The sequence below is a fragment of the Ambystoma mexicanum genome, chromosome 1q (assembly GCF_040938575.1).
Source record: "Ambystoma mexicanum isolate Mex_15411 chromosome 1q, UKY_AmexF1_1, whole genome shotgun sequence".
Classification (NCBI taxonomy): domain Eukaryota; kingdom Metazoa; phylum Chordata; class Amphibia; order Caudata; family Ambystomatidae; genus Ambystoma; species Ambystoma mexicanum.
In genome coordinates, this window is record NC_090922.1 from 593,002,679 (window position 1) to 593,017,951 (window position 15,273).

At 51.4% G+C, this 15,273-nt stretch overlaps 10 non-coding genes across 10 annotated transcripts; all 10 read left to right on the forward strand.

Annotated features, from left to right (window-relative positions):
- The first annotated feature begins 618 nt into the window (after nt 1–618).
- Nucleotides 619–734, forward strand: LOC138564464 (U5 spliceosomal RNA). The gene has a single exon (XR_011300412.1). It is a non-coding gene; the product is annotated as a U5 spliceosomal RNA (small nuclear RNA).
- A 6,838-nt stretch (nt 735–7,572) lies between these two features.
- On the forward strand, nt 7,573–7,688 carry LOC138564465 (U5 spliceosomal RNA). Its single transcript, XR_011300413.1, has one exon. It is a non-coding gene; the product is annotated as a U5 spliceosomal RNA (small nuclear RNA).
- An 806-nt stretch (nt 7,689–8,494) lies between these two features.
- On the forward strand, nt 8,495–8,610 carry LOC138564466 (U5 spliceosomal RNA). Its single transcript, XR_011300414.1, has one exon. It is a non-coding gene; the product is annotated as a U5 spliceosomal RNA (small nuclear RNA).
- An 805-nt stretch (nt 8,611–9,415) lies between these two features.
- LOC138564467 (U5 spliceosomal RNA) lies at nt 9,416–9,531 on the forward strand. The gene has a single exon (XR_011300415.1). It is a non-coding gene; the product is annotated as a U5 spliceosomal RNA (small nuclear RNA).
- A 776-nt stretch (nt 9,532–10,307) lies between these two features.
- Nucleotides 10,308–10,423, forward strand: LOC138564468 (U5 spliceosomal RNA). The gene has a single exon (XR_011300416.1). It is a non-coding gene; the product is annotated as a U5 spliceosomal RNA (small nuclear RNA).
- A 776-nt stretch (nt 10,424–11,199) lies between these two features.
- On the forward strand, nt 11,200–11,315 carry LOC138565113 (U5 spliceosomal RNA). Its single transcript, XR_011301029.1, has one exon. It is a non-coding gene; the product is annotated as a U5 spliceosomal RNA (small nuclear RNA).
- Nucleotides 11,316–12,114: 799 nt separating this feature from the next.
- On the forward strand, nt 12,115–12,230 carry LOC138564469 (U5 spliceosomal RNA). The gene has a single exon (XR_011300417.1). It is a non-coding gene; the product is annotated as a U5 spliceosomal RNA (small nuclear RNA).
- An 806-nt stretch (nt 12,231–13,036) lies between these two features.
- Nucleotides 13,037–13,152, forward strand: LOC138564471 (U5 spliceosomal RNA). Its single transcript, XR_011300419.1, has one exon. It is a non-coding gene; the product is annotated as a U5 spliceosomal RNA (small nuclear RNA).
- Nucleotides 13,153–13,922: 770 nt separating this feature from the next.
- Nucleotides 13,923–14,038, forward strand: LOC138564984 (U5 spliceosomal RNA). The gene has a single exon (XR_011300906.1). It is a non-coding gene; the product is annotated as a U5 spliceosomal RNA (small nuclear RNA).
- A 776-nt stretch (nt 14,039–14,814) lies between these two features.
- Nucleotides 14,815–14,930, forward strand: LOC138564472 (U5 spliceosomal RNA). The gene has a single exon (XR_011300420.1). It is a non-coding gene; the product is annotated as a U5 spliceosomal RNA (small nuclear RNA).
- The last annotated feature ends 343 nt before the right edge of the window (nt 14,931–15,273 follow it).

The window sequence follows — 15,273 nt, forward strand, 5'->3', positions numbered from 1 at the left end:
CCTTTAGCTAATGCTTGCTGCTGTCGCCACCTGCTGGTGAGCCAGCAGAGGCTGGCTCCAAGCTAGCATCCAGGAGGATATGGCCCCAGTGGGCAGGGGTTTGGGCCCGGGCCCCGATCGGCTGACGAACGCCTGACAAACGCCGTCCTTTGCCCGCTGGCAGCCCAGGAGGCCCAGCACCCGTGCAAGACGGGGTGAGGGCGGAAAATGACCCCTGTGTCCTGAGAAAGGAGAGAGCGGGCTGCTTCTTCAACATCCTGGGGGAGGAGCCCCATCTCTGGGGCCCAAAAGAAAATCTCACGCCTGCCTCCCAGAAGCCCTAGACCTTATGTAAACGAGGGGAGTCCTCAGGCAAAGGCAGACTCTGCCTGCCTTTTGGCCAATGTCACATGGCCTGCGGTCTGGAGAAATTTGCATACCCACAATCCCCTGCCAGGTTTCATGACTTTGGATGGGATTGCTTGCAAATAAAGTCATTCTGCCACGGGTTCGGAGCCCGATAGCATTCTCCATTCGCTTCATCTCAAAAAGCGTCATCGTGTGCACTGCTTCACTAAGTCACCCTGAGCTAGTGAGGTGTTGCATTTTTTGCGGCCGCAGTCGGGGCCACTAGAGCGCATACTCTGGTTTCTCTTCAAACCGAATAAATCTTTCGCCTTTTACTAAAGATTTCCGTGGAGAGGAACATTAAAGAGTTTCACTCAATTTTTTGAAGCCCTGCCAAGTGCAGGGTTACCTATGCTGGTTAAAAAAAAAAAGAAACAGAGCAAATGAAAGCGCAAAGCCTGCTTTTCAGCTGTTGGCTTGCACCCCCCAGCTGTCAGTCAGCCTTTGCAGGGGTCCTCGCAGCACAGCCAGGCTGATGCCTTGCAGTGGTAGCCAGAGGGGGGAGCCTTTAGCTAATGCTTGCTGCTGTCGCCACCTGCTGGTGAGCCAGCAGAGGCTGGCTCCAAGCTAGCATCCAGGAGGATATGGCCCCAGTGGGCAGGGGTTTGGGCCCGGGCCCCGATCGGCTGACGAACGCCTGACAAACGCCGTCCTTTGCCCGCTGGCAGCCCAGGAGGCCCAGCACCCGTGCAAGACAGGGTGAGGGCGGAAAATTACCCCTGTGTCCTGAGAAAGGAGAGAGCGTGCTGCTTCTTCAACATCCTGGGGGAGGAGCCCCATCTCTGGGGCCCAAAAGAAAATCTCACGCCTGCCTCCCAGAAGCCCTAGACCTTATGTAAACGAGGGGAGTCCTCAGGCAAAGGCAGACTCTGCCTGCCTTTTGGCCAATGTCACATGGCCTGCGGTCTGGAGAAATTTGCATACCCACAATCCCCTGCCAGGTTTCATGACTTTGGATGGGATTGCTTGCAAATAAAGTCATTCTGCCACGGGTTCGGAGCCCGATAGCATTCTCCATTCGCTTCATCTCAAAAAGCGTCATCGTGTGCACTGCTTCACTAAGTCACCCTGAGCTAGTGAGGTGTTGCATTTTTTGCGGCCGCAGTCGGGGCCACTAGAGCGCATACTCTGGTTTCTCTTCAAACCGAATAAATCTTTCGCTGAAGATTTCCGTGGAGAAGAGCTGTCTGGCGAGGAGGAGGAGCTGCTGCAGTCTAGGGGGCCTGCATTGTGCAGTGCCCCCTTCTTTCCGGTTCGAGAAGCCTCTATCATCATGACCTCTCTGCTGAGACCTGGGACCAGAAGACATCATGTTGTTCGCTTTTGTTTGATGGGAGCCTCGGACCTGTCTTTTATGACGAGACTGGACTTCAGCCGGATCATTATCCAGAAGACGCTAGGAGTGACCCCTGCAGAGCTGAATTGCTTGGTAAAGCTGCCTGGAAAGAATGAAAACTTTGATGTGAGTTTCAAGGATGCTGCCTGTTTGCAGAACTTCTGGAGGAAGTATGAAGAAGCTAAGGGAATGGACCCTATGCGCAGATTTACTGTGGAGCCCTTGTCTGACCGTGAAGTGAAGGTGGTGACTGTGCAATTCTACAACGAATCCATCTCAGAGCATGACATTGAAACCTGGCTGAAGAGACATTGCACTGTGGTCTCTGCATGCAGAAGAGTGCTGGATGACGACACCATATGGACTGGAGCAAGAAAATGGCTGGTTAAGTTGCAAGCTGATCCGCAAGGTGTCCATGGAGTGCGTCATCTTCCGAGCATTGTGATGTTGGGCAACAACCGAGGTGATGTCATGTATCACGGAATGCCAAAGCTCTGCAGGAACTGCGGGGAAATGGGCCACCTAGCAGTGGCATGCCAGAAGGTGCAATGTAAGAACTGCGGCGCTGACCATGAAACTAACCGTTGCAAACTTCAGAGAGCATGTTTTCTGTGCGGTGAGAGGGGTCATGTGTACAATACGTGCCCGTTATCATATGCGAACATTATGAAAAAGAAAACCCAGCCTCAGGAAGAAGAAGGAAGGGTGGAAGAGGAAGAGCATTGTGACTCTATTGAGGTGGACGCTCCAGAGGAATACAGCTCTGAGAAAGAAATGCAACTTTTGGTACAAGACGTCAGCGATGATGAAATAGAAGTTGTGCCTGATACAAGGGCTGGCAGGCTTCCAGCATGGAATAAGCGTAAACTTTTGGACCAAGTAGGTGAACAAGGTTTACATAAGAAACAAGCTATGGCACTACAAACCCTGACTTCTGGTAGTGAATCGCTGATATCGGAAGCCTCGGGGAAACCTGCTGCTTCTAGCAGTGAATTTGAAGTGGAGCCACCCTCTGGTCTGGGGATCTCAGACTTGTCTTTGGAGTTGGTAAAGGAGTGTGAGCCAGGCTCAGCCCGGAGCAATAAGGAAGATAATGTTCCAGAGTCGAGTGAGGTGTTCAAATCAGGAGAGACACAGAATATTGATGAAGGGGTTGCAGAGACACCTTTTTCAACGCCTCTACTGCTGTATGAAAGTACAGATGAAGCTACCTCTTATCCTCATGAGCAAGCCCTTTTGGTGCGAGATGGTGTGCAACAGGAAGAGTGTGGTACATTGGATGTGGGAGTGCAACTGAAGGATTTGCCGGTTTTGAGCTCTGAAGGAGACCCTTTAGTGAGCCTCCCGAAACCAAGACGGAGGGGTAGTGAAAGGAAGAAAGATCGCCTCAAAAATGCCATTAATGATGGATAAGTTTTTTTTGTGGTCCACATTGTTATCCTTGATGGCTTTGACAGTTTCATCGGTCAATGTGCGCAGTATGTGTTCAGTGCAGAAACAGCGTGCTGTTTTTGGTGGTCTAAAGGGGGTCAAATCTGATGTCCTCTTCTTACAAGAATGTGGGATCCCTTTTATGAGAAATTACAAGTACTTGAAAGATCAATGGACTGCTGGCAACTCTTATTGGTCGGGGTCAAATGTAGAAAGAGCTGCAGGAGTGGGGATCCTTATGACTGGACACGATTTTGAGGTCATTTCTGTCATGGAGGCTGAACCTGGACGCCTTTTGTGTGTTGATGCTGACTTGCATGACTGTAAGTTGAGACTCATTAATGTGTATGCTCCTACTACGTGTCACGGCAGGAAATCGCTTTTTGCAAGACTGCGCGTATTGCTAGTGACAGACAGGCATGTTGTTTTAGGTGGTGATTTTAACTGCATCATGAGACCTCTGGATAGTAGAAGAGGTATACTGGATGAATCGAGTAGAGTGTTGAAAGGCCTGTTGAAAGATACATCTCTTGTAGACACGGGTCTCACGCTGAAACGTGGTAGAGCAGATTACACATGGTTTAATGCTTCTGGCTCTTCTTTTGCCAGACTGGATTATTTGTTTACTTCAAGGGCAGTTAAACCGTTAACCTTTGTTTTAACACCTGTTTTTTTTTCGGATCACAAAAGACTGGATTTGACTGTTGAACTTCCAGGGGTTCAGCCTAAGGGTCCTGGGAAGTGGAAATTGAATTGTTCCTTGCTTGATGATGTTACGGTGACGTCAAGTTTCACTAATCGTTATAGAGAATGGCAGAGTTTGAAGGTGTGCTTCAGTACATTGGGTGAATGGTGGGATATGGTGAAACATCGTGCTAGGGGTTTCTTTATGGCAGTAGGGAGGAGGGTGGCCGGGGAAAAGAAGAAGAGAATTGTGGGTTTGCAAAGAAGGCTGCAGAATCTAGTCCACTTACAGGATATGGGTTTTCCTGTACAAGAGGATGTGCAGCTGGTGAAAGATGTGCTACAAGAGGATTATGGAGAAGAGGAAAAGAAAGTTGTTTTCCAAAGTCGACTTCAGCATTTGGATGAAAATGAAACCTGTAGCAGGTATTTCTTTAAGAAGTTGGGGAAGAAGAAAGAAAGAATGTCTGCTATTAAGGACGCTGTTGGGAATGTGGTGACTGATCAGGCACGATTGAGAGCTACTGTTAGAGATTTCTATGAGGCACTTTATGAAGAGCAAGAGGTGGATGTGGATGTTGGTGATGGGTTTTTACATTATTTAGATAGGCCTTTGACAGACACACAACTGCAAGCCCTTGAAGGTGGCCTAACACTGGATGAAGTTGAGAGGTCTGTTTTCTCTTTTCAGTTAGGGAAGTCTCCTGGATCTGATGGGTTGCCTATTGAGTTTTTTAGGGTTTTTTGGGATCTGGTGAAGGCTGATATGGTAGAGGTGTTTGCAGAATGTCTGAGAGATAAAACATTGAGTGAGAGTATGAGAGATGGGGTGATTTCTTTGCTTTACAAGAATAAAGGAGAGAGAATTGATCTAAAAAATTGGAGGCCTATCACTCTCCTTAATGCTGATTATAAGGTCTTAGCAAAGGTTTTGATGTTTCGTCTTCAGAAGGTGATTGGTGCTTTGGTACATCCAGGTCAAGGGTGTGGTGTTCCTACAAGGTCTGTCACAGACAATCTACTCATTTTGAGAGACGTATGTTTTTACGCTAAAGAAAGGAATTTTCCATTGACCATTGTGAGCTTGGATCAGGAAAAAGCATATGATCGTGTTAATCACAAGTATATGTGGCGTGTCTTGCGAGCGATGGGAATGAGCGACATTTTTGTTGGTTGGCTGAAAGTGTTTTATGCAGACATGGTAAGTAGAGTTATGGTGAACGGCTTTGCCTCAGACCCATTAGCTGTAAGATCTGGGGTAAGACAGGGATGCCCCCTGTCAGCGTTGTTATACGTACTGTGCTTAGAACCTTTTTTGAGAGCAGTAAGAAGTAATCAGCGTATTGCTGGTTGTTTTGTTCCGGGTGGAGGGCAGGTAGAAGTAAAAGCATTGGCATACATGGACGATGTGTCCATTGTGTGCAGCGACACGCCATCGGTTTTGGAGGCCATGAAGGTGGCAAATAGCTATGGGCAGGCTTCAGGCTCTAAGATTAATGCAGACAAGAGTGAGGCTTTTTGCATTGGCCCATGGCGGGACACAAGTATCATTCGGAATGTGGTGAGTGTGCGAGTGGATCAGGTGAAGGTGTTGGGTATAATTTTTGATAGGAATGTTAGTGGAATTAAGAGTTGGTTGGAGGTAGTGGGGAAAGTTAAACGAAAATTGGATATGTGGTCAAGTCGACAACTCACCATGTCTGGGAAGATTTTGATTTTGAAATCTATTATTTTACCCACGTTATTGTTTGTTGCAAATGTGTTCCCCCCGGACAGGACGACATGCAAGGCTGTAAATCGTTTGATGTTTGTGTTTTTTTGGGGTAGTAAGGTGGAGAGGGCCTCAAGGGTGGTTTTGATGTTGCCTGTTGAGAAGGGAGGGAAGGGGGTTCCTGATTTTCTTTTCACTGCTATGTCAATGTTTGTGGCACGCATTGTGAAGGAGATTGTTTCCCTTTCTTCACCCTATGGTTTTTTTGCTAGGTTTTATTTTGGGAGGTTTATGAGAAGGATGGGTATGCTCACTCACACAAATACTGTCCCATTCTCGTGGGATTGCCCAATGCTGTACAAAAAAGCTTATGATTTCATTGTGAAATTCAAACTACATGATCTACCACTCGAACTTTGGAATGCGAAAGCTATTTCATGTTTTGTTCTGGACTCTGTCCCAGTTCAACTGGTTTCATCGTTCTCTGCCCCAATTTCACGTACAATTTGGGGTAACCTGTCCAGTAAACAATTGTCCAACGGGCAGAAAGACGTGGCATGGATGGTGGTTCGGGAATGTTTACCTTGCAGGGCTTTTATGTTCAGGCGACGTCTGTCCATGGTAAACCACTGTTCCAGGGCGGGCTGCACGGGGGTTGAAACACCTAAGCACATTCTGGTGGAGTGTGATTTTGCAATCCAGGCTTGGAAAAGAGTTTCCATTTTTTTGGCCAAGTTTATGGATGTGTCTAATATGAACGAAGCAGATGTGTTGTACGGACCTAGGCATCACAGTGTGGGGGTTAAAGACCGCTGTGCTTGGCAGATCATCAGTGCGGTGAAGGAGGTGTTGTGGATCCTGAGGTGTCAACATCTGTGGCACAAATGTGATTGTGCTGTTGATAATTTTGTTCGTTTACTGGTTTCACGGATCAGAGACTGTATTTTGCTGGAAGCCAGAAATGGAGACGAGACAAAAGTTTTCTCAAAATGGGACATTAACTCCATCGATGATGTTTTCCTTTGAATGTGATTTGTTGTGTTTTTTTAAATTTCTGATTATGTATGTTTTTGTAAAAGTTTGTGATTGATATGAATTTTTTCACTGTATGGCTTGAATGTTAAAACCAAAATAAATAACATTTTACTAAAGATTTCCGTGGAGAGGAACATTAAAGAGTTTCACTCAATTTTTTGAAGCCCTGCCAAGTGCAGGGTTACCTATGCTGGTTAAAAAAAAAAAGAAACAGAGCAAATGAAAGCGCAAAGCCTGCTTTTCAGCTGTTGGCTTGCACCCCCCAGCTGTCAGTCAGCCTTTGCAGGGGTCCTTGCAGCACAGCCAGGCTGATGCCTTGCAGTGGTAGCCAGAGGGGGGAGCCTTTAGCTAATGCTTGCTGCTGTCGCCACCTGCTGGTGAGCCAGCAGAGGCTGGCTCCAAGCTAGCATCCAGGAGGATATGGCCCCAGTGGGCAGGGGTTTGGGCCCGGGCCCCGATCGGCTGACAAACGCCTGACAAACGCCGTCCTTTGCCCGGCGGGCTTTGCCCTGGCGGGCAAAAGAACCTGGCAGCCCAGGAGGCCCAGCACCCGTGCAAGACAGGGTGAGGGCGGAAAATGACCCCTGTGTCCTGAGAAAGGAGAGAGCGGGCTGCTTTTTCAACATCCTGGGGGAGGAGCCCCATCTCTGGGGCCCAAAAGAAAATCTCACGCCTGCCTCCCAGAAGCCCTAGACCTTATGTAAACGAGGGGAGTCCTCAGGCAAAGGCAGACTCTGCCTGCCTTTTGGCCAATGTCACATGGCCTGCGGTCTGGAGAAATTTGCATACCCACAATCCCCTGCCAGGTTTCATGACTTTGGATGGGATTGCTTGCAAATAAAGTCATTCTGCCACGGGTTCGGAGCCCGATAGCATTCTCCATTCGCTTCATCTCAAAAAGCGTCATCGTGTGCACTGCTTCACTAAGTCACCCTGAGCTAGTGAGGTGTTGCATTTTTTGCGGCCGCAGTCGGGGCCACTAGAGCGCATACTCTGGTTTCTCTTCAAACCGAATAAATCTTTCGCCTTTTACTAAAGATTTCCGTGGAGAGGAACATTAAAGAGTTTCACTCAATTTTTTGAAGCCCTGCCAAGTGCAGGGTTACCTATGCTGGTTAAAAAAAAAAAAGAAACAGAGCAAATGAAAGCGCAAAGCCTGCTTTTCAGCTGTTGGCTTGCACCCCCCAGCTGTCAGTCAGCCTTTGCAGGGGTCCTCGCAGCACAGCCAGGCTGATGCCTTGCAGTGGTAGCCAGAGGGGGGAGCCTTTAGCTAATGCTTGCTGCTGTCGCCACCTGCTGGTGAGCCAGCAGAGGCTGGCTCCAAGCTAGCATCCAGGAGGATATGGCCCCAGTGGGCAGGGGTTTGGGCCCGGGCCCCGATCGCCTGACAAACGCCTGACAAACGCCGTCCTTTGCCCGGCGGGCTTTGCCCTGGCGGGCAAAAGAACCTGGCAGCCCAGGAGGCCCAGCACCCGTGCAAGACAGGGTGAGGGCGGAAAATGACCCCTGTGTCCTGAGAAAGGAGAGAGCGGGCTGCTTTTTCAACATCCTGGGGGAGGAGCCCCATCTCTGGGGCCCAAAAGAAAATCTCACGCCTGCCTCCCAGAAGCCCTAGACCTTATGTAAACGAGGGGAGTCCTCAGGCAAAGGCAGACTCTGCCTGCCTTTTGGCCAATGTCACATGGCCTGCGGTCTGGAGAAATTTGCATACCCACAATCCCCTGCCAGGTTTCATGACTTTGGATGGGATTGCTTGCAAATAAAGTCATTCTGCCACGGGTTCGGAGCCCGATAGCATTCTCCATTCGCTTCATCTCAAAAAGCGTCATCGTGTGCACTGCTTCACTAAGTCACCCTGAGCTAGTGAGGTGTTGCATTTTTTGCGGCCGCAGTCGGGGCCACTAGAGCGCATACTCTGGTTTCTCTTCAAACCGAATAAATCTTTCGCCTTTTACTAAAGATTTCCGTGGAGAGGAACATTAAAGAGTTTCACTCAATTTTTTGAAGCCCTGCCAAGTGCAGGGTTACCTATGCTGGTTAAAAAAAAAAAGAAACAGAGCAAATGAAAGCGCAAAGCCTGCTTTTCAGCTGTTGGCTTGCACCCCCCAGCTGTCAGTCAGCCTTTGCAGGGGTCCTCGCAGCACAGCCAGGCTGATGCCTTGCAGTGGTAGCCAGAGGGGGGAGCCTTTAGCTAATGCTTGCTGCTGTTGCCACCTGTTGGTGAGCCAGCAGAGGCTGGCTCCAAGCTAGCATCCAGGAGGATATGGCCCCAGTGGGCAGGGGTTTGGGCCCGGGCCCCGATCGGCTGACGAACGCCTGACAAACGCCGTCCTTTGCCCGGCGGGCTTTGCCCTGGCGGGCAAAAGAACCTGGCAGCCCAGGAGGCCCAGCACCCGTGCAAGACAGGGTGAGGGCGGAAAATGACCCCTGTGTCCTGAGAAAGGAGAGAGCGGGCTGCTTTTTCAACATCCTGGGGGAGGAGCCCCATCTCTGGGGCCCAAAAGAAAATCTCACGCCTGCCTCCCAGAAGCCCTAGACCTTATGTAAACGAGGGGAGTCCTCAGGCAAAGGCAGACTCTGCCTGCCTTTTGGCCAATGTCACATGGCCTGCGGTCTGGAGAAATTTGCATACCCACAATCCCCTGCCAGGTTTCATGACTTTGGATGGGATTGCTTGCAAATAAAGTCATTCTGCCACGGGTTCGGAGCCCGATAGCATTCTCCATTCGCTTCATCTCAAAAAGCGTCATCGTGTGCACTGCTTCACTAAGTCACCCTGAGCTAGTGAGGTGTTGCATTTTTTGCGGCCGCAGTCGGGGCCACTAGAGCGCATACTCTGGTTTCTCTTCAAACCGAATAAATCTTTCGCCTTTTACTAAAGATTTCCGTGGAGAGGAACATTAAAGAGTTTCACTCAATTTTTTGAAGCCCTGCCAAGTGCAGGGTTACCTATGCTGGTTAAAAAAAAAAAGAAACAGAGCAAATGAAAGCGCAAAGCCTGCTTTTCAGCTGTTGGCTTGCACCCCCCAGCTGTCAGTCAGCCTTTGCAGGGGTCCTCGCAGCACAGCCAGGCTGATGCTTTGCAGTGGTAGCCAGAGGGGGGAGCCTTTAGCTAATGCTTGCTGCTGTCGCCACCTGCTGGTGAGCCAGCAGAGGCTGGCTCCAAGCTAGCATCCAGGAGGATATGGCCCCAGTGGGCAGGGGTTTGGGCCCGGGCCCCGATCGGCTGACGAACGCCTGACAAACGCCGTCCTTTGCCCGCTGGCAGCCCAGGAGGCCCAGCACCCGTGCAAGACAGGGTGAGGGCGGAAAATGACCCCTGTGTCCTGAGAAAGGAGAGAGCGGGCTGCTTTTTCAACATCCTGGGGGAGGAGCCCCATCTCTGGGGCCCAAAAGAAAATCTCACGCCTGCCTCCCAGAAGCCCTAGACCTTATGTAAACGAGGGGAGTCCTCAGGCAAAGGCAGACTCTGCCTGCCTTTTGGCCAATGTCACATGGCCTGCGGTCTGGAGAAATTTGCATACCCACAATCCCCTGCCAGGTTTCATGACTTTGGATGGGATTGCTTGCAAATAAAGTCATTCTGCCACGGGTTCGGAGCCCGATAGCATTCTCCATTCGCTTCATCTCAAAAAGCGTCATCGTGTGCACTGCTTCACTAAGTCACCCTGAGCTAGTGAGGTGTTGCATTTTTTGCGGCCGCAGTCGGGGCCACTAGAGCGCATACTCTGGTTTCTCTTCAAACCGAATAAATCTTTCGCCTTTTACTAAAGATTTCCGTGGAGAGGAACATTAAAGAGTTTCACTCAATTTTTTGAAGCCCTGCCAAGTGCAGGGTTACCTATGCTGGTTAAAAAAAAAAAGAAACAGAGCAAATGAAAGCGCAAAGCCTGCTTTTCAGCTGTTGGCTTGCACCCCCCAGCTGTCAGTCAGCCTTTGCAGGGGTCCTTGCAGCACAGCCAGGCTGATGCCTTGCAGTGGTAGCCAGAGGGGGGAGCCTTTAGCTAATGCTTGCTGCTGTCGCCACCTGCTGGTGAGCCAGCAGAGGCTGGCTCCAAGCTAGCATCCAGGAGGATATGGCCCCAGTGGGCAGGGGTTTGGGCCCGGGCCCCGATCGGCTGACGAACGCCTGACAAACGCCGTCCTTTGCCCGCTGGCAGCCCAGGAGGCCCAGCACCCGTGCAAGACAGGGTGAGGGCGGAAAATGACCCCTGTGTCCTGAGAAAGGAGAGAGCGGGCTGCTTCTTCAACATCCTGGGGGAGGAGCCCCATCTCTGGGGCCCAAAAGAAAATCTCACGCCTGCCTCCCAGAAGCCCTAGACCTTATGTAAACGAGGGGAGTCCTCAAGCAAAAGCAGACTCTGCCTGCCTTTTGGCCAATGTTACATGGCCTGCGGTCTGGAGAAATTTGCATACCCACAATCCCCTGCCAGGTTTCATGACTTTGGATGGGATTGCTTGCAAATAAAGTCATTCTGCCACGGGTTCGGAGCCCGATGGCATTCTCCATTCGCTTCATCTCAAAAAGCGTCATCGTGTGCACTGCTTCACTAAGTCACCCTGAGCTAGTGAGGTGTTGCATTTTTTGCGGCCGCAGTCGGGGCCACTAGAGCGCATACTCTGGTTTCTCTTCAAACCGAATAAATCTTTCGCCTTTTACTAAAGATTTCCGTGGAGAGGAACATTAAAGAGTTTCACTCAATGTTTTGAAGCCCTGCCAAGTGCAGGGTTACCTATGCTGGTTAAAAAGAAACAGAGCAAATGAAAGCGCAAAGCCTGCTTTTCAGCTGTTGGCTTGCACCCCCCAGCTGTCAGTCAGCCTTTGCAGGGGTCCTCGCAGCACAGCCAGGCTGATGCCTTGCAGTGGTAGCCAGAGGGGGGAGCCTTTAGCTAATGCTTGCTGCTGTCGCCACCTGCTGGTGAGCCAGCAGAGGCTGGCTCCAAGCTAGCATCCAGGAGGATATGGCCCCAGTGGGCAGGGGTTTGGGCCCGGGCCCCGATCGGCTGACGAACGCCTGACAAACGCCGTCCTTTGCCCGGCGGGCTTTGCCCTGGCGGGCAAAAGAACCTGGCAGCCCAGGAGGCCCAGCACCCGTGCAAGACAGGGTGAGGGCGGAAAATGACCCCTGTGTCCTGAGAAAGGAGAGAGTGGGCTGCTTTTTCAACATCCTGGGGGAGGAGCCCCATCTCTGGGGCCCAAAAGAAAATCTCACGCCTGCCTCCCAGAAGCCCTAGACCTTATGTAAACGAGGGGAGTCCTCAGGCAAAGGCAGACTCTGCCTGCCTTTTGGCCAATGTCACATGGCCTGCGGTCTGGAGAAATTTGCATACCCACAATCCCCTGCCAGGTTTCATGACTTTGGATGGGATTGCTTGCAAATAAAGTCATTCTGCCACGGGTTCGGAGCCCGATAGCATTCTCCATTCGCTTCATCTCAAAAAGCGTCATCGTGTGCACTGCTTCACTAAGTCACCCTGAGCTAGTGAGGTGTTGCATTTTTTGCGGCCGCAGTCGGGGCCACTAGAGCGCATACTCTGGTTTCTCTTCAAACCGAATAAATCTTTCGCCTTTTACTAAAGATTTCCGTGGAGAGGAACATTAAAGAGTTTCACTCAATTTTTTGAAGCCCTGCCAAGTGCAGGGTTACCTATGCTGGTTAAAAAAAAAAAAGAAACAGAGCAAATGAAAGCGCAAAGCCTGCTTTTCAGCTGTTGGCTTGCACCCCCCAGCTGTCAGTCAGCCTTTGCAGGGGTCCTCGCAGCACAGCCAGGCTGATGCCTTGCAGTGGTAGCCAGAGGGGGGAGCCTTTAGCTAATGCTTGCTGCTGTCGCCACCTGCTGGTGAGCCAGCAGAGGCTGGCTCCAAGCTAGCATCCAGGAGGATATGGCCCCAGTGGGCAGGGGTTTGGGCCCGGGCCCCGATCGCCTGACAAACGCCTGACAAACGCCGTCCTTTGCCCGGCGGGCTTTGCCCTGGCGGGCAAAAGAACCTGGCAGCCCAGGAGGCCCAGCACCCGTGCAAGACAGGGTGAGGGCGGAAAATGACCCCTGTGTCCTGAGAAAGGAGAGAGCGGGCTGCTTTTTCAACATCCTGGGGGAGGAGCCCCATCTCTGGGGCCCAAAAGAAAATCTCACGCCTGCCTCCCAGAAGCCCTAGACCTTATGTAAACGAGGGGAGTCCTCAGGCAAAGGCAGACTCTGCCTGCCTTTTGGCCAATGTCACATGGCCTGCGGTCTGGAGAAATTTGCATACCCACAATCCCCTGCCAGGTTTCATGACTTTGGATGGGATTGCTTGCAAATAAAGTCATTCTGCCACGGGTTCGGAGCCCGATAGCATTCTCCATTCGCTTCATCTCAAAAAGCGTCATCGTGTGCACTGCTTCACTAAGTCACCCTGAGCTAGTGAGGTGTTGCATTTTTTGCGGCCGCAGTCGGGGCCACTAGAGCGCATACTCTGGTTTCTCTTCAAACCGAATAAATCTTTCGCCTTTTACTAAAGATTTCCGTGGAGAGGAACATTAAAGAGTTTCACTCAATTTTTTGAAGCCCTGCCAAGTGCAGGGTTACCTATGCTGGTTAAAAAGAAACAGAGCAAATGAAAGCGCAAAGCCTGCTTTTCAGCTGTTGGCTTGCACCCCCCAGCTGTCAGTCAGCCTTTGCAGGGGTCCTCGCAGCACAGCCAGGCTGATGCCTTGCAGTGGTAGCCAGAGGGGGGAGCCTTTAGCTAATGCTTGCTGCTGTCGCCACCTGCTGGTGAGCCAGCAGAGGCTGGCTCCAAGCTAGCATCCAGGAGGATATGGCCCCAGTGGGCAGGGGTTTGGGCCCGGGCCCCGATCGGCTGACGAACGCCTGACAAACGCCGTCCTTTGCCCGCTGGCAGCCCAGGAGGCCCAGCACCCGTGCAAGACAGGGTGAGGGGGGAAAATGACCCCTGTGTCCTGAGAAAGGAGAGAGCGGGCTGCTTCTTCAACATCCTGGGGGAGGAGCCCCATCTCTGGGGCCCAAAAGAAAATCTCACGCCTGCCTCCCAGAAGCCCTAGACCTTATGTAAACGAGGGGAGTCCTCAGGCAAAGGCAGACTCTGCCTGCCTTTTGGCCAATGTCACATGGCCTGCGGTCTGGAGAAATTTGCATACCCACAATCCCCTGCCAGGTTTCATGACTTTGGATGGGATTGCTTGCAAATAAAGTCATTCTGCCACGGGTTCGGAGCCCGATAGCATTCTCCATTCGCTTCATCTCAAAAAGCGTCATCGTGTGCACTGCTTCACTAAGTCACCCTGAGCTAGTGAGGTGTTGCATTTTTTGCGGCCGCAGTCGGGGCCACTAGAGCGCATACTCTTGTTTCTCTTCAAACCGAATAAATCTTTCGCCTTTTACTAAAGATTTCCGTGGAGAGGAACATTAAAGAGTTTCACTCAATTTTTTGAAGCCCTGCCAAGTGCAGGGTTACCTATGCTGGTTAAAAAAAAAAAGAAACAGAGCAAATGAAAGCGCAAAGCCTGCTTTTCAGCTGTTGGCTTGCACCCCCCAGCTGTCAGTCAGCCTTTGCAGGGGTCCTTGCAGCACAGCCAGGCTGATGCCTTGCAGTGGTAGCCAGAGGGGGGAGCCTTTAGCTAATGCTTGCTGCTGTCGCCACCTGCTGGTGAGCCAGCAGAGGCTGGCTCCAAGCTAGCATCCAGGAGGATATGGCCCCAGTGGGCAGGGGTTTGGGCCCGGGCCCCGATCGGCTGACGAACGCCTGACAAACGCCGTCCTTTGCCCGCTGGCAGCCCAGGAGGCCCAGCACCCGTGCAAGACAGGGTGAGGGCGGAAAATGACCCCTGTGTCCTGAGAAAGGAGAGAGCGGGCTGCTTCTTCAACATCCTGGGGGAGGAGCCCCATCTCTGGGGCCCAAAAGAAAATCTCACGCCTGCCTCCCAGAAGCCCTAGACCTTATGTAAACGAGGGGAGTCCTCAAGCAAAAGCAGACTCTGCCTGCCTTTTGGCCAATGTCACATGGCCTGCGGTCTGGAGAAATTTGCATACCCACAATCCCCTGCCAGGTTTCATGACTTTGGATGGGATTGCTTGCAAATAAAGTCATTCTGCCACGGGTTCGGAGCCCGATAGCATTCTCCATTCGCTTCATCTCAAAAAGCGTCATCGTGTGCACTGCTTCACTAAGTCACCCTGAGCTAGTGAGGTGTTGCATTTTTTGCGGCCGCAGTCGGGGCCACTAGAGCGCATACTCTGGTTTCTCTTCAAACCGAATAAATCTTTCGCCTTTTACTAAAGATTTCCGTGGAGAGGAACATTAAAGAGTTTCACTCAATTTTTTGAAGCCCTGCCAAGTGCAGGGTTACCTATGCTGGTTATAAAAAAAAAGAAACAGAGCAAATGAAAGCGCAAAGCCTGCTTTTCAGCTGTTGGCTTGCACCCCCCAGCTGTCAGTCAGCCTTTGCAGGGGTCCTCGCAGCACAGCCAGGCTGATGCCTTGCAGTGGTAGCCAGAGGGGGGAGCCTTTAGCTAATGCTTGCTGCTGTCGCCACCTGCTGGTGAGCCAGCAGAGGCTGGCTCCAAGCTAGCATCCAGGAGGATATGGCCCCAGTGGGCAGGGGTTTGGGCCCGGGCCCCGATCGCCTGACAAACGCCTGACAAACGCCGTCCTTTGCCCGGCGGGCTTTGCCCTGGCGGGCAAAAGAAC